The 25,933-nt window shown below is 36.3% G+C and overlaps 1 pseudogene; it reads left to right on the top strand.

Moving 5' to 3' along the window:
• The first annotated feature begins 18,481 nt into the window (after window positions 1–18,481).
• Window positions 18,482–19,330, top strand: LOC118847357 (annotated as a pseudogene).
• The last annotated feature ends 6,603 nt before the right edge of the window (window positions 19,331–25,933 follow it).

Here is a 25,933-nt window from a genome sequence, read left to right as displayed (position 1 = left end):
TAAAAGGATCCTCATTAAGTTTGGCTCTGACATGTCACACTTGGTATGAAAATGTAGTTTCTCTAAAACTACTATCATATTAACATAAGACATTTTAAAAGTAGATAAATGCTATGGAAGCTCATAAACAAAATAATATTAATGGAAGAAGAAAGGTTAAAACAGCATAAACATGCTTCAACAAAAACACCAGATAGTAATAAAATAAAATCCAGGTAAATATCCTATTATGAAACAAAACTCAAAAACAGATCAATGAAAAAAAGAATGAAATAAATACAGAAAACCATCACAATATTTGAATTCTAGAAGCATGAAAACTTAAAATATCTGTAAAGTTTACAAAAAGTCAATAGTAAACTTTGTTTTTAAGTACCACTGACTTTAGCTTAAGAAACTGCCTAACAGAACTTTTAAGAAAAACTGTCAAACACAGAACCAAGGCTAAATATTGGAACAAAAGTTTTTCTGGCCTATTAGGGAAGCCTCCAGGATTGGAATGTTTTTTTTTTCTTGCTATTTACATGGAGAGACCAAATGATTTTGCCCAGTCACATACTCATTATGCCTAGAGAGTATCTCAAAGAGGATATTTAAATCCAGGTTCCTTCTCTTTGCTGCCTGTCTAAAACCACAAGCCCAGGAGGCTTCCAAAATGCCTGATAACCTTGTCAAGATCAGTTCTGTTTCCCAGGTTATAATCCTACCTAGAAGCCATTCTGCATAGTTTTTCTTGGACCAAGACTTTATATTATCATGCAAAAGATAAGCAGTCATCTCATTTCCTCAGCAATCATATTTTGGAGTTTTACTAGATATGATAAAGTCTTTAAGTAGCAAAGGCACAAGTCATGGAATTGGTGGAGGGTGACATGCCTGGGTCCACCCTTCTCAGTTCTTAAGCCAGTATGGCCTAGAATTGGTACTACAGACACTTTTAAGTTCCCATGAGGATCACACTCCAAACCTCCATTTGCATATTTAAGCTTAAAGGCTTTGCTACTAAGTTTAAGATGTAACTTTAATACAGCTAAATAAATGAAGGTGGAACTTAAGTGTAAGCTGATTTATACTTTTCCCTATAGTTCTCCCTCTGAATTGTGCAGCTCTTAGCTATATTATGAAACCTTATAGCATAAGAACAACAAAGCTGAAACCAAATCCCAACTGTGCACAGATAGTACTAAGAAATACAGTTTCTAAAAAGTCAGGTTGTGTGGGATGAAAGACCTTCACCAATTAAATTTATAATAAGGAGCCATCTCAGGGTGGGAACAGAAATAAATTTTATTCAATTCTTGAAAACTGGGCATCCCCCACTAGAACGAATCCAGCAAGGGAAGCGCTTTACAAGAGGCAAGGCACCCATAATTATACCTAAAACAAGAGAATTCCCACCCACCTCTGACCCTTCTCACCATTGGCTGGGAGGTGGATTTACAATCTGAGCATGAAAGCTAGACAAAAAACTGGGAAATTGAGGCACAGAAACTCCAATTCCCATTCCCTTAGTTAATGATTACAACTGAGGTGACATTTATAAATCTAAATAAGGAGAATAGGATATTTGTAATTTGTAATAGGCTATTCTGTTAGTGACTCAAAACTGTCAGGCAGTGTAGTATTTTGATAGGAATCTTCCCTCTTGGTAATGTGAAAAATGATTTTTCTTAGTAATCAGTATCTTGGAGACTGAGAGCTTCCCTTCTTTTAATAGATGGGGATATCTAATTCCAAATTCACAGTAAAAACATTATAAATATCTATTGAATTTCTAAACAAATGATCAAATATACACATAATTGACTGGTAAACTGAGGTAACTTGTTTTAAGATCATGAAATTAACAAATTTCCAGATCCATTAAATTTTTAAACACATTGTCTTAATTACCAATATCACAATAAATCCTGACTTTTCAAAAGGATCTCATTAGGGGACATATTTCACTTAAAATAAGACTAATATAAATTAAATTGTAACTGGATCTACATTCCCAAATGGTATAATTCTGAAGGCCCATCTACAATTAGCATTTCAAAATGAAGGCCAATGAAGGTTCCCTGTATCACCAGCAAAAGTCCTTAAAGAAAGTTTGGGAATCTCTGGAGATAAGAGTTTGGAAGATTTACAAAATAATGAGAAGTTGCAAGCGACTATGTCTGGTCAGCCTCAGGCAATTCATTGGCCTGGGAATGGGAGACCAGAGCAGCTTTACTCAATTCTTAGTCTACTGAGTTTCTCATATAAGACCATTTTTGAAGACTTAGCAGTTTATTTTTGGGCATCTCTGAATCAAGGATTTTTTTTTGTTGTTGTTTTTTTTTTAAGGTGAGATTCCAATGAATTAATTATTGGTATTGGGCTAGAATGATAATTTGTGAAGACTTCACAGGGTAAGAATATAGGGGCTACTCTATTCTCATATTTCTGGAATGGGGAATGTCTGAGGGAGTAGGAGAGGCTTGGAATTTAATCTTGTAGTGACTTAGCTAACTTCTAGAAAGTCAGGTCCTGAAGCTGCAGGTGTCCCTTCCCTTCCCCCTCTCTGGGTGCTAGCACAAGAATTTTACCAAATAGGGAGATAATGGACTACCTGTGAGCTCTTTGTTTTCTGCTCCAGGAAGGTCCCCCTCTTTTTCCTCATTCTTTCTCTTTAGCTGTATCATTGCCACATTAGTAGCCAAATAAGGGAAGTATGTATGGATTGGCTCTATATTTTCACACCTAGACTGTAAGCCTGCCTCCCAGCCAATGGTGAGAAGCGATATAGGTGGGTGGGAATCTTTGTACTAAGAGTATATCTGTCACTACATTTCCTTTTTTTTTTTTTTTTGTCTCCTTCCACCAGTTTCCTGGTGGAGGCGATGCCTAAATCTCGCAAGGTTTGTAAAATAAATTCACTTTGCTTCTCCTAAAGATGTCTCTCCCATTATTTGAATTTTCCATCCCATACAGTATCACATTTACAGAAATGTGAATGTTGGGTTTTTAAACTGAAGATAGTGACATTTAATAGAAATGTACGTTTTGGGTTTTTCAACCTAAGATATGAGGTATCAGAAGTCAGTTGAGAAGGCAGAGATGAAAAGGAAGCTGATGAAAGAAGCTGGTTAGAGAATCCAGCCAACAGAGCTGAGAAGTTAGGTTTAGAGAAGTTGAGAAAGGGCAACAGAAGCCAGCAAAAAGGTTGACTTACTAGCTGAATATAGCTGAGAATAGATGAATAGAGGCAGACAAGACTGAAGCTAATTTGTGGAGCTTATCTAATTGGAAGAATTGAGAGCAAATTGAAGACATCAGCTTTCATTTTTTTTGTATGGAGCTGACTTGGGAAAAGATGTCTTGCTCTCTAGCACTATCTACAATGTGAGATCAGGAAAAATCTTAAGAGACTTACCTATGTTGCCTTTTTCTACCCATTGTGGATTGAAAAGAGAAAAGTTTTCAAAGCCAAGAGGACAAACCTGAATAGCTCTGTTGATCCCAGGTTTAAAGGAGAATGCTTTTCATTGGAAGATCACCATGCCACCAATAAGAAGCCTAGGGAAAAGACCTTGGGAGTCTCTGTATGATGTGGATGCAAACAGTGCCCTAAGGGCTAAGTTGCTTTTTCCCTGGTTTGTCCTCTAACTTGGAGATGCCTTAAAGTCTCTTGATACAAAGGTGCCCTAAGGGATGAGTTTCTCTCTCCCTGGCACCCTAAAGTCTCCTCCCTTTATCTTGAAATACCACCAAACTTCCTATTACCCTGGGCCATGGAATTCTTTCTCTCCCCCATCCTGGGTCATAAAAATTCCAGTCTCCCTTATCTTGTGTCATTTGTGGTCCTCTACCTGTGTCCTTATCTTGTAAGACTTAACCTATGCCTAAATCTCTAACTCCCATAAGAAACCCTAAAATCATCCTACAGGTATATAACTTTTGGTCTATATATGTCTGGTTCTTTCCCTACACCAGTGCCTTTGTTTAGCTCCTTGCTAAATCTCTGGCCCACTGCTTTTGCGTCAATAAAGCTCCCAATGGCTACAGAGAAGGTCTAAGTGAATTCTTTCACATTTGATGAATCATCTCTCCCAACTCTGACCTCATCATGTAGATTCTAGGCTTACAATTTCTGTTTGATTAAAAAAAGTTAACACTATTTCAGTGGCCCAAGCCACAGACAAGCAGTTTCATCCAACAGCAGAACATAGCTTCCTGCCCTTAAGATGTTGTGTGGTTATGCAGACTGTTAACCAAAGACACCACAGACATCCAAGCTTGTAGACCAGAGTTATGAGTAACTCTAGGCACATCCCTACTTGTGGTTCTCCCTGATAAAACTGTAAGTTTATGTTTACCCTTTCCTTTTTCTTTATGGACAGTGTTTGCACTGAGGAATGTTACCTAAGTTTAAGGACAGACCCTTATGTTTTAATAATTTTGACATTTGTCATTTCATTTAGTAAATGTTTCATGTTTAAGAGTTAATGGTATTGGTGAGGTTTGGGGGGCCTGGGACCCTGAAATAGCAACAAACAGGTCCTGTCTGAATGAATTCGACCCAACACTTCTTTCAGTCAAAGAAAAACAAGGTTTATTAAAAATCCACTATATTAGCCAGGCTCTTAAGGAATTTCAGCATTGGCTAGACTCTTAATGAGTCTGGGTATTTATAATGCTAATGTAAGAGGCCGGATTGAATCTGAGCCCTTTGCTGGAAATGAGATTGATCTTACACACAGAAAGGCTGTGGGAGGGATCTAGGGTTGGCCAAGTTTTGTTGTTGTGTTTGTCCTTCATTCTTGGAGAGGACCATGGCATCAGGGAAATGATGATATGACTTGCAGATGACTTTGATTTGAGTTGGGCTGGGTTGGCCAAGTAGTGTGAGGTGATTGAAGGAGGAGTCTAGGGAGGACATTGATGGGAGTGGTCCATAGGCTGAGGGGACTACAGGTTGGAGGCCAAGAACCAAGAGAATACAGTTCAGATAGGATCAAAGGTGGGAAGTAGCCTCACACTATGGAGAGGTAACAGACAATGAAGGCCTGGGTTAGGTTAAGAGTAACAGAGAATGGGGCAGAGTGATAATGAAAGGCCAGTTGAGGAGATTTTAGTCTCAGGTGAACTCCAGATCAAGTGGGAAGATTCAAGAAGAGTTCAAGGCGGTTTCATGAGCCTATACTCTGTCATTAAGGTGACTTATTTGTATAAATATGAAGATGTTCTTCATATACAAGATTTTTGCTAGTGTATTCATGTTTAAATTATAAAAGAATGAAACTGAATTTGTTCTTTCTCTTGCCCATATTCTAGTTGAAAATTAAATATAAGGTTTGTCTTGAAAACCATGACTTCAAGGTCATTTATATTCTTTTTTTGCTGAAAATGATGGACTTTTCAATCAATTAAAAGTCGAATCACTATCCCTCTAGAGATTAGGAAACCTTTAAAACCACTTTTCAAGTAGTCTTCTATTTGAATTTCCTTATACTCCAGAGCCTAGTGATTTGGTATTTCAACACCCACTTGTTTGTAATTCAAATGCTACTTTTCCAGTATTCACATTTTGACATTATACTATTCAAAGACCAGGTAGCACATTACAAAGTGAGGTAAAAGATTAACTATTATCCATTGAATCTCATCTAAGTTAACCATTAGTCTAGCTATTGTGAATGAAGAGGAAAAAAAAGTATTTTTCATCAATAGTAGAATTTGGAATTTTTATGACCAAACTAGAAGGGAAAAAATATATTATGAAATTAATGACTATCTTTCTTCAGACAACGAGAGATAAGCATCTGTTCAAAGGTCCTGTCATTGTTGATATATTTCTTTCTAAGGCTTTATTCAAGAGTCACAAATGCCAAGTAAGCAAGTACAGTCATTTGAAAAACTCAAATATTCATTTCTTCCAATCAAATAAATACTGGTTTACAATGTTTTTAATGGCATTTTGACATGTTAGCATAGATATCTACACGTGAATGAGTGAGAAAATAAATGAATAGGAAAAATATGTTCTGTGAAAAATTATTTTTCTTAGTAATCAGTATCTTGGAGTCTCAGAGCTTCCCACCCTCACTCCCCCCCCCAACCCCTTCTCCCAAAGTTCTTCAGAAAGACATTACTGATCATGAGATTGCACTGAGTCTTATCCCAGTCAAACTCCAACCCAAGCCTGAATTGATTTAATCAAAGGTATGGCAGCTCCATTGTGTTCTGCTCAGGCTTGGGTAGAGACAGACTCTTCTGCTTAGGTAGCCCAAGGCTGGGAGTAGTCTGGTATGGTTGGGGGAGGTGGTCTGATAGAACAACTATTTCCTCTGTTGGGAGGTAAAATGATGATGGAATGATATCAGTCCCTGTTGAAAAGGTTTATAAACTGAGCACCCCAGCCCCCAAATTGAGTCCAGTTCTAGACTGGCTCCTTTAGGGGGGCTTAGTCTTTCACTGCAGCTCTGCATCCATGTCCTCAGCTTGAGAGAAATAAAAATACAGACTTGAACAACCTGATTTAGTTTGTCTTTCTTAGGTCAAACTCTGCCAGGCTGACAGTTCCTAGGTATTGAGACTAAGTGATAGAATACATCACAGTACCTGCTATCTAGCAGTTGACAATTTAATAAGGAAAGACAACATGTATGAAAAAGTGACTTTGGTGCAAAAAAGTCTCAGAGATAGTGATCAGAGTCTGAGAAAAATCAATGGACATGTCCTTTCCAGGAATGGTTGTGTTGGTTTGACTACTGCTCCCAAGACAGTAAAGAAGTAAGGAGAAAGCACATATTTTGTGGCATGAAGAGGGCTGAAGATCTGAAGATCGGTGGGATGATGGGTCTAAGTTAAGTTAGTTTTGGAGAACTTACACCAATTAGAGCTCAGTGCCCTAGGGTAAGATCTATAAAGCTGGTTGTATAAATCATGGTATGAAGGTGGCAAGGAGGAGCAACTTAACAACAACCTTATTAGATGCTAACAGTATTTATTCTAATATTATACAAACCTAAAAATAATTTCTTTTTCTCTCAGCATTCGTTATTGCTTCTATGTTAACAAAAAAAGTCTCAGTTTGGCCTTTAATGCTCTTTAAAATATGGCTCCAACTTCTTCACAGATTAATTACACATTACTTCCCTTCATACAGTCTATTTTCCCAGCATATTGGAGTACTTGCTGTTCTAAAGATTCTGGCTCTTGGAGCAAAGAAGTTTCTGTTGCAAATAGAAAGCTTAGTCTAAGCAAGACTCTAAGAAAACCCAGAGCAGAACCACTCCTAGGAAAATAGTTGGTACATTTAGGTTTAAGCTTTTCTTTTGAACCAAATTTTTTGATAGCTGGGTTTTGCCACCCCATCACAGACTACATACTGGTTTAGAGTTGAATTTCTCATGTCCCTTTCTGTTGTAATTTCTGTTGACTATGTTATACTTAATCAGCATCTTCTCTAGAAGTTGATCTGCCCCCAATCCACATAATTATAAAGATTCTCAACATCTGAGGTCTTCAAGATTCTGAATCTCACAAACTCATGCTATCTCCTGTAGATGAATGAGCATCTCTTATGTGTATGTGTGTGTGGTGGGGGAGAGATCATCCTGGGGGGTACAGAGTGAAGAAAATACAGAGAGAAAAGTAAGACCAGGAGATAGAGTTGTTACCTTCCCTTTGTTTAGCCATGTTCTTCTAGACCTTATGTCTATATGACCAACAAAGTCTTTCCAGACTTTGCCATTCAAATGTAATTAAAAATCTGAGGATACTGAGTCCAATTCCAACATTCATCAACACTTAGCAGCAAATGGTTTCTAAGTGAATATTTGTATTGTAATGTGGCTTCCACTTCACTAATAGCTGAACACAAAATCCAATACACAATTTATTCATATTCCAGTAAGACTTAAGGAAGAATACATGACAGCCAGCCAAATAAGATGTGGATGGTGAATGTGTGAATCATGAAAACTATTAGGGCCCTTTAAGGTGTTTTCATGTTTCATGCTCTGTGGACTTAAGCTTATCTGCCTTAAGCTACAGTTTGACATGCCAATGCAAGTTGTAGTATCTATGTGAGGGTCGCAAGATGAGTCTTTGGAAGTAAGGCAATATGAAAATGAGCTTGCATAAATACTTATGAGCAGCATTTTGCTTTTTTTTTTTTTAACTAACCATGAAGATTCAGGAATGCTGATTGGCAACAGCATATATGATTGAGTCTGTGGATGAATACTCTTTTCCAAACTCATGATTAGTCATTGAGACAGCATGATCTTAGCAGAAGGGTACAGGGGTGCAGTACCTCACTTGCTTTCACTTCACAAGATGATATTCATGTATTAGCAGCACCTCAAACAATAAAGTTAGACACAGCAATTTAAAAAAAAAAGTATTAGCTAATATAAAGCCCAACCTGGACAGTCTTTGATTTGATGAAAAGTGATCCAGTTTTCAATGTGCTTTATAGCTTTATTTTTTAGCTCCAATACCAGAAACCATATTTTAAGTTTTTTTAGTAGTTTAATTCCTATTATTTCAGAATAACTTTACTCAATTTGAATACATATAAAATTAAGTCCCAGAATGAAGGAAAAAATTATAAATGTTCACAAGTCATAGACAAAGAAATATGAATTGACAAAGACATTTTAAAATTTGCTGACAACAACAGAAAATATCAGATAGCAAATATGCCACCCTTTAATGGTCCTCCGTTAGCACATTGCAGTCACAGTCATGGACATTTTTCATGCAGTCCCTCTTTACAACATTTGCAGATATTCTGGGCCTGCTGCTGGGGACCTATGTGGAAGCTGGGTTATTTTAGAAAACCTGTTCCAGTTATTTGTTACTGAGCTAAAGAAGCTGATGATACATGAAAGAAAGGCAGATCAGACAGGGGTTTCTAATATGAGTACATGCTCCAACTGGGGGAATAGAGGAGGGCCCAAAGGATCCTGGCCCCTCCCTGATGTCAGGGTATAGAAGGAATTTTCTTTGCTCCACCCCGTTGATAGAATCCCATATGACCTTCTCCAACATTCTTCAAAGAGGATTACCACCTTGGCATGTCTTCTATTCCAGGATGGTGTATTGTATCATTAGCTTTTCTGGCTATACATTCAGCAAAAATTAGTCTAAAAGGCCAAAAGTACAGGGCTCATGGACTTTTGTGGAAAGGGAAGTCCCCTGTCCTAACCCTCCAGAGCTCAGAGAATCATTCTTATTCAAGACAGCCTGAGAAAGTGAAGAATGGCCTGCTAATACATCCAGAGTTCTAGTGTCAGAAGAAGATTCCTCATAGCTAAGAGAAATTGATCATTGGATATCTATGTCTTTTTTAAAGTGGGTGTAGAGGGGGTAAGAGGAAGGAGAATAGGGTAAATCATTATGCTTTCCCAAGGGGGTGCTGTACTCTCTCGTGTACATATGATAGACATACATAGAACATTATCCAAGTGCGCTAACACACCCAAGCTGAGTGATTCCATTGGCCCTTTCCATTCCCTCAGAACAAGAGCCAAGGGCCAGCACATCCTGGGAACACTCTGTGGACAAGGATCCCTGGGTAAGCAAGCTCACCCACCTGAAACTCTATGGGTATTTATAGCATATGCTTTATTTCTCCTGTAAGGAAGGACTGTTTCATTTTCGTCTTGTCCACAATGCCTTAAACATAGTAGACCTTTAATAAATGTTTATGTATTGAATTAGATTGTTCTGCAATTAAAATGTTTACATCTACATATTAAACAATTTGTTCTACCACCCTTGAAAGAATTAATGACTTATCAGTCAAAGGGTACAAACTGGCTGTTGTCCAACGAAGTTATTTCTATATACACAGTCAAAATAAAATGCCTTTTTCCTTAATTACTTCTTTAAAGTGTTTTCTTCAAATTAATTGATTGTTTTGACACTTGAGACTAAAGGTGTCAAACACACAGTCCTGAACCACTTGGGGCACACAATACCCTGAGTGCCTCTGAACCAGAAAAAAATGTAATTGGGAAATACTTAACAAAATAAAATGAAATAAGCATACATAATATTACATTTCAAAACTAGGTCACTTTGTTGCCCATAGGGAGCTGTGTGTGTGATTTATTATCTTCCATTTCTATTTCACTTTGATACCACTGATCAAGACTATTTGTGTTGTCATTGCTATTGTTGTTTCAAGTGTGCAAATTTTAATAAATCAGGCATTTAACCAAATCTGCCAAATGTCAGTATAGCCAGCTTCAATTCTGACTTGGCCTCTCAAGGCCAAAGCCACTTAAACCAAAATCATATCCATTTTAAACACTTGAAATTCCTAGTCACCATACTGCTGAAACAAAGAAGGCATGCATAATTTATAATTCATCTTCACTTAATGGACTTTAATAAACATCACTGTGAAAAATCACAAAATTTCTGATGTTTAGGGTTTTGTGATATTATCAAGAAATTATTTTCAAGATATTTTAGAGAACTTTCATAAAATGAAGCTGAATAGAGGCACAAGTGAGATGGCAGAGGAAATGAAACAAAAAATGAGCCAAAGGTAGCAATGCCCCATGTGCCTTTTGACTTTATTTATAAAGGAATAGGCACGTGATTTTCCACTTCTTCTGTAGAATTGAATTTAATAATAGTGAAAGGACTGTCATGTAAAATAGGCATTAGTTTTTCCAGAATAATATTTCATGAATTTAAGCCTTCCAAACAAAAGAAAATATAACCAATCACTCTAGAATTCCATCATATTGACTTGGATTGTGCCTTCTCACAATTAGATTAGTAAATAAATGTATCAGCTTACTTTCCACTTAATTCTTTTAAAGAAAAAAATTCCCAAAGACATCCATACCTGTCATTCAGACTGTGTTTGTCACTGACAGTGAAAGAGGGCTTAATTGCTTTAATTAAGACTAAAAATCAAACACAAAGCAGAAAATGCAGAGACATCTCCATTGTCCTTAAAACTGACAAAGTGTGAAGGTCACAACTTACATATTCATATATTCTTCCATGTGACCTTCTCTTGTAAACAAAGAATATTAAATACTCTTATTCATCTTCCTTTAATGAACATATATTACTCTGGAGTCTAATGAATAGATAAAACATCTTTTTTCATCAAATATTTATTAAAGAAATATTCTCTATGCTTACCAATTAGAGGGCTATTTTATTACAAAAATATAACAGGCCAGCTTCCAAAACCCTCTGAGACTCCAAAAATTTAAACTAAATCACTTCTTGCTTTTTGCTAAAAAATTCAAATTTGTACTTTTAAAATTATGTAAAACACCTATGGGTGTTTAAATTGACAACTCTTTACAGAATGTATTTTTTTCACCTCTAAAATATGATTTTGAAGATATTGAGGTTGAAAATTCACTACACATATTTATTAAAAGAACAAAATGCATTTCAATAGCCTGTCTCCTTCTAGTAAAAGGCTTCTTCCTTTTAAATTACACTTGAATAGGTTTAAGCAGAGACTGAAATTATTTATTAAGTTCAAGTTGGATTTAAAGTACTATACAAATCTACATACACTTGTACATATATATATATATATATATATATATATATATATATATACACACACACAGCATAATCATTATGCTGATGAGAATTATAGTAATTTTGAAAATAATAATCAAAAATTAATATTGGCCATTAATGCTCAAAGTCTCTTAAATTTATTTTTTAAAAAATTAATGTAAAATCACAAACAACACTACCAGAAATGTTATAGCAAAAGAAATATATGTCTCAGGAACATTACAAATATGCAATTTTTCCTTCTGTACCATATTGACTATATTGCAAATATTTCTGGACATGAAGATGTAACCTTCTCCATTAAACAATAGACATTATAATTCAAAAATAGGTATTTATAAACTTTGAATCTTAAACCTTAAAAAAAATCTGTTGGAAATATTATGTAACCTTGGCCCTTTTCAATTTAAGCTTACAGAACAATAAGAGTTTATGGGATAATTTACATAGATTTTTCTTCATAGAAGGAAGTGGGTGCCCTCTGCTGTCAAATTGTAGAATGCTGTAGACTGGATCTTTCCTCTTATTAAAAGTGGATAATCACACTTAAGAAAATGTTTATGTCCATTTTGTAATATGTAGTGATTAATCCTAAAGCTTTGGAAAAGAAGAGAAAAATATTTATGATGCTTTTCAAAACTTTATTAACATAATTAACTTTTGAGAATTTTTTCCAGTTTAATTGAAACTAATATAAAATCTCTATAAAATTTTTACTTCTTTACCTTTTCTTCTGTCTTTTAAAATCTATCATCTATTTCCTTCTATATATGCAACCATCCCTGTGTCTAAACAGACATATTTTACACATTTTCTCCATTATCTTTGCTGTATAATTTTGGCCAGAAACAGAATTTTTAGTCAACTAATTTAACCATCAATTTAAAATAATCCTTGGCATATTCAATGTGCAGGAACAACATATTGTAAATGTACTTTCATATCATCCAATATAGAATAAATTCAGAGAATCACATCCATGACAGGGACATTATTTGGTTTATTTGAAATTCTTCAAACATTTTCAAAGCTATTTGGACCCCACACTTCCTTAGTGAAATGCTTTAAAAATGATGAATTATACAACTTGAAATATATTATGAATACTATTTACAAAATTGCAAACTGTATGAAGGCAAGCTCCAAATATGTCACATGCTTAATATCGCATCATGAACAGTAAGAACTTATAATGCTCTACAATTCAACATTCATTAGCCTCAACTTTAAAATTTATCTTACAAAATTTAAATTGAAAAGTATTATTGGTTTTGAAAAACTTTTAAAAAGTTCTATCCTTGATTTGGAAAATGCTCAATTTTAAAAGCAAACACAAAACCTTTGATAAATGCCTATAACAGCAAGCAGCAATTTTTTCTAAAGTTATGCAGATACAATGTAATTAAAAAAAATACTGGGTCTGAGACACATCATTATTTGAACTGTTTTTTTTTTCTTACACTCTCATTAAGTATAACAGCTACAAGATTCAACACTGGCTGATTTGGGCAAATGCCCAACTACTCTGTTCTTTATAGCCAAACTGTCTCAAAACCAATGTGACAATAAATGGCGAGTCAGTGTATTTCATTAGGTCAATTTCATTGAAATTCAAAGATTCAAAAAGAAAATAAAACTAGATAATGAGGACATAATGTATAAAAATGAGAGTATATAGCATTTATCCAATATTTTTATCTCTAGGTATGGCTAGAAAAAAGTCATCATTCCATTTGATACAGAATAGCTTCTTATTACTTCATATTTTTAATCAAAGGTTGCTACTAATAGCATTTCCATTGCTATTCTATTTGAAACTATTAGTGTTTCCCTTACTGAGATATCATATTTCTTAGACATTTTCTATAAAAAAATTCACTTAAAAATTACAAATTATTTGTCTTTCAGCTCATATTCCACATACGAGGCAGGTAGCTATTGAAATGTATTGTCTGTTCTTAGATTTTATGCATTGAAATTTAATTGTCAATAGTAACAATAGATGTCTGAGTTTATATTGATATTTAATTTGCATTTTATAACTTTTTTAGACTGGAATGCTGATTTCATTGGCATAGAAAACTTTCTTGTAGGAAACTCACTGTCTAAATACAGGTTGGCATCTGCCCTGTAACTTAATTATGTGGGGAATGACAGATTAAATGACTTGCTCATAGTCATAGAGTCAATATGCATTGGAGATCTTCCCAACTATATATCCAGAATGATGCAGAGTTTCTAAGTGTATAGTTACAATTCATAATATATTAAATATAATTTCTAATCAATTATTATCAAATATTCTATTTAATAGTGAAACCACTCCATCTATCTTGAATTGATGGAGTAAAAACATAATTCAAATATAAATTTCAGAAGGAAAGATGGATTCTGAATTCAAAATATATCAAAAAAATAATAAACAAAAAAAAAACTAGCATAGCTCCAGTTTACTTATATTTTCTAGTAAGTTTTCATCAGAGGATTATGATGTGACAAGTTATTGAATTGTGGGCAAACTTTATGGCACTATTTGAGCCTATCCCTGCATGACTGAGAAACTAGACCTGTTGCTTAGAGACTAGATTTATTTAATGTTTAACTCAGGCCCTAAAAGATTGATACAAGCAATATGAGTTTGTGAGACAGAGAGAGAGAGAGACAGACAGAGAGACAGAGGGACAGAAAGACAAAGACAGAGACAGAGAGAGAGTACAAAAGATAGATAAATAGTAGATAAGATAGACAGACAGACAGACAGATAGATAGATAGATAGATAGATAGATAGATAGATAGATAGATAGATAGAAGGACGGATGGATTGATGGATGAATGGATTGATGGATTTCTAGTAGCCCGTGTCTCTTATCTGGAAACTACCTCTATGCTGGTAAATCAGTTACTATTCCTTTGTTTGAAGCCTATATAACGTGTTACTTATAGACACTTGGGGGAAATAGGCCATCCCTTTTTCTAGCTTTCCCCTATTCTGGATGACTTAATATACTTAGTCGTAAGGTATTTAAGTTTATCAATCTTCTGTCTCAGCTGAAATAATCTATTTCACAGGAGTTAGTGAACTATAGCCACAGATTGTTTTTTTTATGGCCCATAAAATAAAAGTAGTTTTTGCTTATGTAAATAAAATAAAATTTTGTTTTAAAATGTAAAAAGATTTCTTAGCTCACTGGGCATGCAAGTATCTTCTGCTAGATTTGGCTGACAGCAGTAGTTTGCCAACTCTTGATCTTAAACTGTTGACTCTGTTGTGACATAGGAGTTCCAGTAAACTGAAGGATTTGTTCCTTTACAAGTTGAAGGATTTATTTTAAAATAGATATATATTGTTCCTATTATTTCACATGTTGCCATAATTTTATTGTTTATTCTTTGATGCTTTTAAATATGCATGATCTCATTAATCCATCTAATGTTGCAGATCAGATGGGGGCGTATGACTGAAAATAACAGAAACCACAATCTTAAGAATCATCATTGTACATGGAACCCAGCAGAACATGGTAGAATCAACCTAGCTGAACTCTCCAAACATTTCCCTCCAAACAACTTTAAAATGAAAACCTCAAATCAAATTTTGTAATGGCAGAGTGAACGCAAGGTCAAAATGAGATATTTTCCCAGACTAAGAAAACTGAAGGGATTGGCAGGAGAAATATGTGATACTGGGGTATGAGCTGGTCAGAATGCAGCAGGAACACAAGTGGTAGGCCATGGGGGTCACCATGATAGAGGCAGTAGTAGCAGCTTTAGGATATCTCAGCTCAGAGAAAGAAACAGAGTCAGACAACTGGTCAGAAAGAGATTATGAGGCATTCTTTGCTGGCACTGGATGCATCTGGCACTGACTGGCTACTTTATTGTCTATAAGCAGTTATGGGCCAGAGGTCCAAGGAATAAAAGAATGTTTGTGATCTGTCACAAGGGAATAGGGGCCTGATCACATTTCCAAGGTGGAGAAGAGCACTAGAGCTTGAGGATGCAGGAGAGCAGGGGACCTGTTCACAGTTCTAGGACCAAGGGAGCAAGAGAGCAGGGGCCACTCTTAAGCAAAGATCAGAGCACATACCAGGAAAGCAAGCATCATACCTCTCTCCACAGATCACAGCATCTTGGAAGCACTGAAAACTTGTAGACCCCCTAGAACTAGCTCATAAAACAGCAGCTTGAAAAAGCCTGAAGCTTGGGACAGTGCTTCCCCAACCCCAGGTAAGCAAATCCCAACTTTAATATAAAATTCAAAGTCAAGCAATAGGTTGTAAAAATAAGAAAACACACACACACACACACACACACACACACACACACACACACACACCCCTGTACCTTACAAAGTTACTAGAGCAGGAGAGAAGACTAAAACTTTCAGAAGAAGTTAAAACAATGCGCAAATAGCTGCATATAATGCCTCAAAGAAAAATGCTAATTGGAATCAAGTCTAACAAGAATTCTTGGGAGACTTAAAAGAAAAAAACAGTGGCAGATGAAAAATTGGGAAAAGAGATGAGAGTAATATAAGAAAACCACGAAAAAAATGATTGGTAAAAGAAGCACAAAAATACTGAAGAAAACAAGACTTTAAAAAAATAGAATTGTCCAAATGGTGAAAGAAGCACAAAAATCCATTGAAGAGAATGCCTTAAAAGCAGAATTTACCAAATGTAGTAAAGAAGTACAAAATCCCATCGAAGAAAATTATTCCTTAAAAGTTAGAATTGGGTAAGTGGAAGTTAATGAGTCCTTTGGATATTAAGAAAAAATGGGAAAAAAGAAGAAAATATGAAGTATCTCACTGCAGAAAGAACTGACCTGGAAAATAGACTGAAGAGATAGAATTTAAGAATAATTGGACTATTTGAAAGCTATAATTTAAAAAAAATTCTTAGATATCATTCTTCAAGAAATTATCAAGGAAATATGCCCCAATGTCTTAGATCCAGAGGGCAAAATGAAAGGTGAAAGATCCACTGATCACCTCCTGAAAGACAGCCCAACAGAGAAACTCTCAGAAATATTATAGCCAAATTCCAGAGATCTCAGATCAAGGAGAAACTATTGCGGACACCCAGAAAGAAACAATTTAAGTATCATGGAGCCACGGTCCGAATCACATAAGATTTAGCAGCTTCCACCTTAAAGAAACAGAGAGTTTAGGATATGATATTCCAAAACACAAAGGAGCTACAATTATAACTAAAAATAACCTACCAAGAAAATTGAGTATAATCCTTCAAGAGAAAAAAAGGATATTTAATGAAACAAAGAATTTTTAAAAATTCCTGATGTAAAGAACAGAGCTGAATAGAAAATTGGACATTTGACCATAACATTAAAGAGAATTATAAGAAGTAAACATAAAAGAGTAATCATACGAGACTCAATAAAGTTAAACTACTTACACTCCTGTAAAGGAAGATTATACATGTAGCTTCTAAGAGCTTTATCATTATTAGGGCAGTTAAAAGGAGTACACAATAAACAGAGATGAGCATGAGTCCATTATGTTGGGATGATCACTAAAAAAAAAATGATTGTCTGGGAGAAGGGAAAAGGAGAAGTAAAATGGGGATAATTTTCTCAAATAAAGGCTTGCAAGAGCTTTTATACTGGAGTGCATAAAGGGGTGGGGGGAGGTGGCAGGAAATTCTTGAACCTCACTCTCATCAAAATTGGTTCAAAGATGGGAGAATACATACACACACACACACAATTTGGTATGGAAATCTATCTTAATAAAAAGGGGGGATGAGGATAAGATATATAAGGGAGGGATGAAAAAAGGGAGGGTAGAGGGACAAGAGAAAGAAAGAAAGAGAGAAAAAGAGAGAGAGAGAGAGAGAGAGAGAGAGAGAGAGAGAGAGAGAATAGGATGGAAGGAAATACACAATAATCATAACTGTGAATGTGGATGGAATGAGCTCATCCATAAAATGAAAGTGAATAACCAAATGGATTAGAAACCAGAATCTAACAAGATGTTCTTCACAAAAGACACACTTGATACAAAGACACACACACAGAGTTTTCTATTATGCTTCAACTGAGGTTAAAAAAGACAGGAAGTAGCAATCATGATCTCAGGCATAGTAAAAGCAATAATTGTATTTGCTCAGTCATTTTGGTTGTGTCAGACTCTTCATGACCACTTGGAGTTTTCTTGGCAAAAATACTGCAGTGATTCATCATTTACTTCTCTAGCTCGCTTTACAGATGTGGAACGAAGGCAAAAATGGTTAAGTGACTTGCCCAGAGTCACACAGCTACAAAAGTCTGAGTCCAGATTTCAACCCATATTCTGACTCCAGGACCAATGCTCTATCCATTGCACCACTTAGCTGCCCAAAAGCAAAAAATAATTGACCTAATTAAAACATAATCAGGGAAAGTATATTTTGCTAAAAGAAAGTGCCATAATGAAGTAATATGAAAAAAATTATACCAATTTTCTCTGATAAAGGGTTGATTTTTCAAATATGTAGGAAATTGAATCAAATTTCTAAAATAAGGGCCATTCCCAAACTGATAAATGGTCAAGGATATGAACAGGCAGTTTTCAGAAGAAATCAAAGCCATCTGTAAGTCCTATTAAAAAATACTCTAAATCACTATTAATTAGAGAAACACAAATTAAAACAATTCTGAGGAACCACATCCCACCTATCAAAAATGACAAATGCTGGAGGGAATGAGAAAAAATAGGTACAGTAATAAGCTATTGGTGGGGTTGTGAACTAGTTTAACCACTTGAGAGAACAATTTAGAAATATACCTAAAGAGTTATAAATTTGTGCATGCCATTTGACCCAGCAATACCTCTCCTGGGGCTGTACCATGAGGACATTAAAGAAAAAGGAACAGGATTTATATGTACTTTAAAACTTATAGCAGCTGCCTCAGTCTGGGATTCGGGCGGCAGCAATGGCGGGAACCTTCCTGTCCTTGTCCTGCGGCTCTCACACCTCCTCCTCTCTCGCTCCCTCCGGGTCGGACCACAGCCCCAACCCGGGAACGGCCCGAGCAGGAGCGGGAGCCAGAGCCACAAACACACAGGTGGGGACCCATGCAGCTGAGCAAGCCCTGGCCCCGCATTGCCCAGGGCTGAAGGGAGCCTTCACCTTGAAGGCAGTGACCGTGCTCAATGAGCCTCTCTCCAAAGAAGACCGAAGCCTCCTCTCTGTGGCCTAAGTGGTGGGCACGAGGCGGTCTTCTTAGAGCGTCATCAACAGCATCGAGCAGAAGACTATGGCCGAGGACAAGAAGAAGCTGGAGAAGGTGGACTACCTCGAGAAGACTGAGAAAGAGCTCAAGTCCGCCTGCAATGAGCTGCTGGCGCTGCTCAACAAGTTCCTCATCAAGAACTGCAATGACCTCCAGTAGGAAAGCAAAGTCTTCCACCTGAAGATGAAGGGCGAGTATTACCCCTACCTGGCCGAGGTGGCAGCCGGGGAGAAGAGTGGCGTGGTGGAGTCCTCCGAAGCCGCCTACAAGGAAGTCTTCGAGATCAGCAAGGAGCACATGCAGCCCACCAACCCCATCAGGCTGGATCTGGCCCTCAACCTCTTTGTCTTATACTACGAGATCCAGAACGCTTCCGAGCAGGCCTGCCTCCTGGCCAAGTAAGCCTTGGATGACACCATCGCCAAGCCGGACACGCATAACGAGGATTCCTATAAGGACTCCACTCTCATCATGTAGCTGCTGCTAGACAACCTCACCCTCTGGATGAGCGACCAACAGGAAGAGGAGGCGGGAGAAGGCAACAACTGAGATCAGGCCCCGGGCGACTAGATGTTCGCCTCCCTCTTCCCCCAGGTCAAAGCTGTCCACATCATGGTCACCAACGCGTCCTCTGCCACTGTCCTTTGCTATCTAGTGCTAAACCTATTTGTGTTATCTGGACAGTGCCTGCCCTCCCAATAAACAGGAAGCAGCGCCAGATAAGGCTTTGTGGGTGTTGTTGGATTGATGGATGGTTGGAGCTCAAGGGAGCTCCCCGCTTCCTTGGGTTGTGCACACAGGAAGCTCTTGAATTGGGCTTGTGCATGTTGAGCTGGGAATCCCTGCGCAAAAAAAGGAAGGGAGGGAGGGAGGAAGGAGTGAAGGAAACAAAGGAAGAGATTGGAAGGAGAATTAGTCTACATTGATCCTAAAAATTTGTCCCATTTCACCCGTGCTAATACGGTTTTGTTGAGCAGTATATCACCTTCATGCTGAATACGTTGACCCCTCCCTTCCCCATTGTTTTTCAGTCATAGGGGAAACAGGAACAGGAAGCTGATGCACCAAGGGACAAGTCGGCCCTGTCCATCAGCTTAAAATGAACTGTGGCAAATGCGAGGTTTCCCTAATGCCTTGTTTTTGCTTCTTTAAATTATGTGCACAAACATTATTTCAATACAATGCCTCTAAAAGTTTTGATACTTGTAACTTTTTTTTGGTTGGGGCTGTTCAGGAATCATGGATTTATCATCATCATTATAGTTATTATTATTATTACTATTATTTATCATTGATAACTCTTTGTCCATTGTCCTTGTGTATTCTGACAGTGGGTGCCATTTGGTGCCATGTCAATCAAGGTGGATGAATGTGAAACACCGGCCTTCTAAAACCAGTGTTTTGGGAATTCAATGGATTAAATAAAATCCTGCTTTGGGGATATTATCAGTAATCTCTGTGTCTGTATCTGTGTGTATCTGTGTATATGCATATACATATACATATGTGTGTATGTTTATAATGTTGAAGTCCCCATGTATGAGGGCAGGACTTGGGGAGGAGAGAAAAATTTTGAGGCAGATACCAAAATCATTGAAGAAATAAGGAGTGACCTGCAGGTCTGTTGACAACAGCTATAGGGATATTGATTGAGTAGTAGAAATGAATTTCATGATCCTCAAAGTAGAATTTGCAGAATGGGGGAGGTAAGGGGAGTACCTGAAATTGGCAATGGGGAACAAGAAGTATTCCAGCTTTTCCACTTCAACCAGTGAGCTGAAGGGAATAAGTGGAAAGTGCAGCCAACACCAGAAAAGGTATCCAAGAGGGATCATTAGTATCTTGAAGGTGTCATCAGGGAGAGTAAGATTTCAGTAATAGAAATTGGAAGGAATGGGAGAGGAAAAGATTTATAATGAGGAAAAGTTTGTTGCCTGTGGAACAGGAATTCCAAAGGCCACAGTGGAAGCAGTGAGTGGTGTTTGATCGGAACTTTGAAATGGGAAGGTTGAGAAGAATGGGAATAAAGAATCAGGTGGTGAGAGATGGGTAATAATAAAGTTTGGATGAGGAAATAATTACACTATTCCTTATTGAGTGGGAGGTACCACTCCTCAGAGGAGGCTGGAGATCCATCTGGAGACAAGTATAACATGAGATGGAAGGCACACCGTCAGATGAAAGATCCCATTTCACTACTTCTCTTCCTTCCAAAGGCTGTAGATTAGGCAGGAAACGACAGTCCAGCTTTAGATTTGTCCTGTCTGCAGTCCATGTCTCTTGATCCACAACTTGCTTGGATCCTTTTCTGACTCTACATTTCCTAGATAATGACCCTTACCCACCTTGTGTTCCAATCATACTTAGTAACACACTATGTCCTGCTTGTATTCACTATATATCTCATGTATTCACTATGTATCTCTCTTCTGTCCACTCACAACTTTGGCTCTTTGGAAACTGAGATAAGAAGTTATATAACATTAACAAAAGTTTCTAATTCAGTCAGTGAGCAAGCATTTAGTAAACTCCTATTTGTCAGCCACTATATCAGTCACTAGGGCTAAAAAGATGGAAATTTTTGCTCTTCGGTAGCTTAAACATTAAAAACATGTTTGTTTGTATAGGGAAGCAGCTTGGGATAATTGAAAAGCATGATAAAATTTCTCCTCAAAAAATCCAGCTTATTCTTTTTCTCCTCTTCGTTTCTAGGCAAAGGTCACTGTTTGAAGTGCCTGTCTAGGATTTAATCTCTGATAGACTATCCAATTGAATTGCAAGTCTAGGCAATAGACTAAATTTCTTCAATTTTCTTTTTATTGTCTTCCTTCAAGTTTCATCTATAAATGGTATTGTGATGCCCTCATTTAGTTGTATTTCACAAGTTTTTACAGTTTGTTTTGCCCTGTTATTTTTTTTTTACTGGTTTTCTGAAATAATACTGCTTTTTCTCTTCTGTAATGTTTTATAAGTAAGTTTGTATCATAAACAAATCATCCTGGTTGTTAATGTTTCTTTTCTTGGTAACGACTTCGTTCTCTGGCTGAGGTGATTTCTGGGAACACGGGCCCTCTTTACTGTGGTGATCGTTTTACATACATAAAACTTCATCATTCTGTAAAAGAGATGTTGATACATAAACTATGGTTATAGTTTTTGAACAGTGTAACAGTATGTTATTATTATTGCTATGTTTTTTCATTTTTAATGAAATCTAACTATTAATCATTTCACTTTGAATTGAACAACCTTAGATAAATATTCTCTTTACGCACAGTATAATAATATTTTTAGCATAGAGAAATTTTATCTACACACAATTAGAATAATTTGATAGCTCAAGAAAGAACCTTATCAAGGAGTGCTTTCTGATCTAATATATTTTATGTGATATTATCCTTTTAAATGTTGAGGCCACTCATCAATACTACCTATTTACAGGATAAACCACTGTTAAGGTGGTATTTATTGGAGAAAAAAGATTTACTCAGGAATTTTATTTAACTCAATGAAAACTGAAAGCCTTTTGTAATTGTGTCCAATTAACTTCTAGCACCTCATAAGGTTAATTTAGGATACAAAGGGTATGTAGAGCTAGTAATGATATTAATAATCAATAAAGTATTATATAACATAGAACAAAATGCATATATTTAAATAATAATGAACACTTAAAGAGAGATTGGATGTCAGCTAATCTGATCTCTACCTATAAATTATTCCTAGTCTATTAAGAGTATTTTATATTAAAATATTTTAAATCTATTAATATATGTAATATAGCACAGAAAAAGGAGAGCTGACCTCATAGTCAGGAAGATTGGTTCAAGTGCGGTCTTTTACACATAGGCTGTTTGACACTGCAATTCAATGAATCTTTCAGCATTCTTAAATAATTCTAAGACCATAGGTTATAGAAGTTTAATTCTGAATTGGAAGCTAGAATTTCCTCACTGGGGATTAACAATTCAAATGAAATCACAAGTCTGAACCAAAATCAAAATCATTTTATTTCATCACCATATTATTTTAGAGCAGTTGAATGGTAAATGTACCTGATCTCATATTTGGTAAAGCAACAGTGAAACTTTTCACTTATGTAAAGGTTTTGGTTTGCCTTTGTCTACCAATTATAGAGACCCACTCTTTATTCCCATTCTCAAGGATAACTGAGGACTGATATTTGTCTCATCCATGGCTATTGTAATAAATACCTAAACTTTAAAAAAGAGATAAACTCTTGGTTTCTTATCATTCAGACCACTAGAAGAAAATTACATTATTCTAAACTATTTAGAATTCTAAGTTACATTAACTGGGGACTACAGATGGAAAAAATGCAACCTATTCCCTAAATCATTATATTTCTTTGGGAGAGAAGCAATAAGCTGTTTTTTTTTAATAGAAACAACCAATACGTTCACCAGAGTAATTTTGTTATCTCCATCTTTAATTTGTTCCTATAACACATTGGTAGTCCCCAGTCTTATATTTAATTTTTTGGGCTGCCTTGCTACATTTTTCAATACACGTAAATGCTATACTCTCATGACCCAGTAATTTGTCATATTGATCTGTAAAATGTCAAGAAAAAGAAACACACAAAATTTCCTGAACAAATTCTATTTGACTATGACATAGAATCTTATTTCATTTAATTTAGCATGGAGATACTCATCATTCTGACAGCAGGTATTGATAATTAAATCAGAAAGTGGTTTCTCTTTCAATTCACAGATATTTATTGAGTAGATATTCTGTGAAAGGTGCTATGTGAGGTACTGAGGGAGGTATGGGGATTAATAAGGCAAATACTATTTTTTCTTGTTCAGTTGTTTCTGACTTTTTGTGACCCCGAGGACCGTAGCATGCTGATATTGTTCATGAGCTTTTCTTGGCAAAGATACTAGAGTGCTTTACTATTTCCTTCTCCAGTGGATTAGGACAAATAGATGTTAAGTGACTTGCCCAGAATCACACCACTAGTAAATGTCTGTGGCCAGATATGGAGATAGGCCTTCCTGACTCCAGGCCCAGCATTCCATCCACTAAGCCACCTAATTACCTCTAAAACAAGTCTCTAATACCCTCTAATGACAGAAGTAAGAAATATATACAAACAACTATAACAAAATGTAGAATAATGATCTTTAAGAGATGATGCTCCCGAGCAAAGTACTAAGAGAGCATAGAGGAGGAAGAAAATACCACTATGTGATACATAATTGGTCATTCAATGCTTAATTTTGGAGAGTTATCTGGGATAATTAGGAAGGTCACATAGCTATTAAGTGTCAGAGGGACTTAAATCAAGACCTTCTCAACTAAATGACCAGGTGGCTATGCACTACACTATAAGTTCTCAAGATTTTTGTTTGTTTTCATTTTCTTTACAGATATGCATCTGTGTATATACATAATTACACACATACGTGTGTGAATATATATATATACACATATATGTATATCAACATACATATATGCATGGATAAATGTTTCTTTTTCTTTTCTTATTATGTTGTAAAGTTTTAGTATTCAAGTCTAGAATAAAAAAAGTTTAGGAAATTAAAATTTTACCTTCTGCAAGAAAAAAGAAAGAAAGCATTTTTTTCCTCAAATCCATGGTCATTCATATTTTAGGAAAATTTAGGTTAAGTGTTCATCTCTTGAGCACTGATTGAATTTATGGTCAAGTGTTAGTTTGCTCTTGGCAACAATTTTGATGTAAAACATACCAAAATTCAGCAGAAAATTATATGAGAATGGAAAAGTATAATCTCAATGTATTTGTACTGTATCCTCACTTAATTTTACTGTATTGTATACAATAAAACATATTTGAACTGTTAATAGGTAAGAACAAATGCAGTCAATTGTCAGGTCATATGAGAGACAAACATCTGAGTTCTATAAATTTTAAGCTCAATGATTAAATTATTTATGACCCTAATGTACATGATATCACTGGTAACTCTAATTTAGACCAAAAACGGAGAGGGCAGAAGATAATGATGAAAGAAGTCAGTCTAACATATGCTTCTATGAAGGGTGGTGTATCCAAGAGTATAGGTTTCCCAGGATTGAGGGTGGAGATGAGGGAGCATGTCAGTAAAAATTCTAGTTTCAACATAATAATATAGTGAGAGGAAGTTACTGAAATAGATGGAAAGGGGGCTAAAATTGCTAAATCTCAGAAGAAATGGGAACCTGTACTTGTAGTAAGAGGAAGATTTTCATTTCTATTTTTTATTATTTCTTATTTTCCCAGTATATGTGTTATCGAGTTAGAGATACCTTATAACCTCATTTTGACTTCCTTCTGCCATGGACTTGGTCATGTGTCACAAAAATCTCCTTCAAACATGTCAAATTTAATGAAAAAGAAAAGTAAGAAAACAAGAAATCGGCTGTACTTTTAGCTTTGAGTCATAGTTCAAAAATCTGTTGGTTCATTAAAAAAAGTTATCAAATGATATTGATCTAGGAGTAGCTAGGTAGCACAATGAGAAGTGCATGAGCCCTGGAGTCAGGAGGAACTGAGTTCAAATCCAGCCTCAGACACGTGACACACTTACTAGCTGTGTGACTTTGGGCAACTCACTTAACCCCAATTGTCCTGCCTTCTCCCCTCAAAAAAAATGATATTTCTCTATTCATAGTTCTAGAGCCTTGTTCATAGAAAAGGTGCATTGTTTTTATAGCCATGTGGTTCTGACATGGCTTTTAAAAATATTAATTTATTTATTTTTAAATTTTAAACTTAAATAAAGAATGAGAAAGGGAAAAAAACCTGCTGTGTACACAAGAGAGTATTGAACATAAAATGATAAATTTCCACTTCAAGAAAACCTATATGGGGGGGGCATGGCAGGTGGAAAGCAGGGACTTGCTTAAGTTCTCCCTGCCCCCAGGTCTCTCCAAACACCTATAAAAATGGCTCTGAACAAGTTCTCAAGCTGCAGAACCTACAAAGTAGCAAAAGGAAGCAGGGCTCCAGCCCAGGACAGCCTGGATGGTCTCTGGGAGGGTTCTATTGCCCAGAGCTGGGAGCAGAGCAGAGAAGAGTACAGCATGGGTCACACCAGGACCAACCAGATGGGGAGCCAGGCAGAACAGGACGAGCACCCTGAATCATTGAGCTGTGGCAGTTAC

The sequence above is a fragment of the Trichosurus vulpecula genome, chromosome 4 (assembly GCF_011100635.1).
Source record: "Trichosurus vulpecula isolate mTriVul1 chromosome 4, mTriVul1.pri, whole genome shotgun sequence".
NCBI classification, from domain to species: domain Eukaryota; kingdom Metazoa; phylum Chordata; class Mammalia; order Diprotodontia; family Phalangeridae; genus Trichosurus; species Trichosurus vulpecula.
Note: the sequence above shows the minus strand (reverse complement) of the source record. Positions and strands in the feature narration are given on the sequence as shown.